Source organism: Camelus ferus, chromosome 29 (genome assembly GCF_009834535.1).
Source record: "Camelus ferus isolate YT-003-E chromosome 29, BCGSAC_Cfer_1.0, whole genome shotgun sequence".
Classification (NCBI taxonomy): Eukaryota; Metazoa; Chordata; class Mammalia; order Artiodactyla; family Camelidae; genus Camelus; species Camelus ferus.
Genome location: NC_045724.1, coordinates 1,214,303 through 1,216,409, shown reverse-complemented (window position 1 = coordinate 1,216,409; position 2,107 = coordinate 1,214,303). Strand labels below are relative to the sequence as shown.

Genomic DNA, 2,107 nt, shown 5'->3' with positions numbered 1-2,107 from the left:
ATGGTTAAGGGGCACAGGGAGGTTAGGTGACTAAGCAAAGTGGCTATAGAGCTGAAACTATCTCCTAACTTTTGGAATCTCAAGAACTGTTTTATGTACCCAGTATAGATCTACAGTTCTTGGCAGGAGGGGAACTTCCCATTGCCTCCTTTGTAAACTAGAGATAATATACTTTCCTCAGAATCATATAAGTCTTAAAATCATTGTGCTCAGGCAATGGCAAAAAAGACAGATGATTTTGAACACTATTCTTTATTCTATCATTATGAGATGCAAAAATATTCAGGTAAAAAAACCCCTGGTAAATGCATCCATTTAAAAAGCAGACCAAAACAACAGCAAATTTTAGTTATCATGTGAGTATTTGAACTAGGAGCTTGTTGCCACATTCAGACATTTGATTTTGGCTGGCATAAAAGTGTACTTGCCAGCACTGCATGCCATAATGCAAAACCAAAGTCTACATTAGTAACTAGCTGAGCAGGTTTCTCTACTGTGAGGAGATAGTTTGGATGTGTCAGAGAAACTATGTATCCTTTTTACCTCTGTTTTTTCACATATAAAAACTGATTCAAAAAATAATCTCAATGATGGTTTCAAGGAGGATGTGGGGAACTATTAGACTCTTGCATTCTGAGTATTGTCAGAAAGCTGCAAGACGAAATAAGGTATAGTTACATGATTAACTGAAAAAGCTCTTGATCCAACTTGCCTCGTGTGATTCCACATAGAATGTGTAGTTTCTAGAAATTCTCGAGAAGCACTGGTTGGCTATCTACCAGATTATTAGGTCTGAGAACTGGAGCTTCTTTACAAGAGACACCTTTTAAAAGTCAAAAAGGCTGTTGATCCCTAGAGAGCTGAATGGAGAAGGAAGTCGTTCGCGGGGACATGAGATAACGTACTAAAATGCAGTCTATTTAAACCTGCGGTACTTAAATGATTTCTATGAGTTCTCTGTATTGGCCAAGACAGTCTATTGCCCAATCAGTATGGTTTAGCAAATCATTTTGAAATGCCACTGAAATTAAGAGTCTCTTTTAAGGGAACATAAATGTTCATAGTTATTACTTACTGGGAATAACTCAGAACAACATGTTTTTAGAACATCAAAGACGGTTTAATCCTGGTTCATCTCCTTACTAGTTTTAGGACTTAGGTTAGGTTACTTAAACTTCTAGGGGGGACCACTGGCAGCGCCGGCAGCTTGCGCCCGCGCCCCCCTGGTACTGGAGGCGTCCCCGAGAAGCCGCCCCCCGCCCCGCGGCCCAGACCCGGGCCGGGGAGACCCGCGGGCGGGCCGCGGGGGGGGGATCGGCGTCCGGCTTGCAACCCGGGCCGCGCAGAACGCAGGGGTGCCTAGTCTCCACTCGGGGCCTCCATCGCCTCCAAGGAGCCGTGTTCCAGGCTGCAGGAGCCGCGCGGGCCACCCCTTCTCATGAAGCCAAATGCGGCGGTGGCAGCAGCACGGTGCAGCGCTCCAAGTCCTCCAGTCTTCGGCGCGGTGAAGGACACCCGCGCTGCCTGCCACGAGCAGCTGGTGGCCAACAAGCTCATTTCCCACACCTCCTGCTTCTGCTGCCAGCACTGTCACACCAAGCTCAGCCTGGGCAGCGACGCCGCACTGCACGGGGAATTTTACTGCAAACCTCACTTTCAGCAGCAAAGGCAGCTAGGACGAGGGCTTCGGCCGGAAGCAGCACAAGGAGCTCTGGGCCCACAAGGAGGTGGACCCCGGCACCAAGACAGCCTGAGGCCCCTCTAACTGTCCACCCCCTCCTCCCTCCATAGAAGGTCTGGAGCAGGCGTGGGAAGGGTGGGGAAGAGATTGGCTCTGGTGGGGGCAGGGTGGGAAGGGGATGAGGCCCTCTTGCTCAGGCAGAGGGTTTCTTGGGTAGGGCTCCGCTCCAGGATTCCCTCCTCCTCCCTCAGTGGGTGGGGGTTTGGGAACCAGGATTGGGGTTTGCTTACCACCCTGCTTCCTGCTGCTTTCAGCCTACCCCAACTCATCCCGCGGCCTCCTGGGAGGGCCCCAAGCCAAGCTTCCCTATCTAGGTGTCTTTTCTCCAGCAAGGAGTCAGCATGCCCCCCCGTCAGGGTCCGAAGC

The 2,107-nt window shown here is 50.2% G+C and overlaps 1 pseudogene; it reads left to right on the top strand.

Moving 5' to 3' along the window:
* The first annotated feature begins 1,351 nt into the window (after positions 1-1,351).
* On the top strand, positions 1,352-1,754 carry LOC102504683 (annotated as a pseudogene).
* Positions 1,755-2,107: the final 353 nt, after the last annotated feature.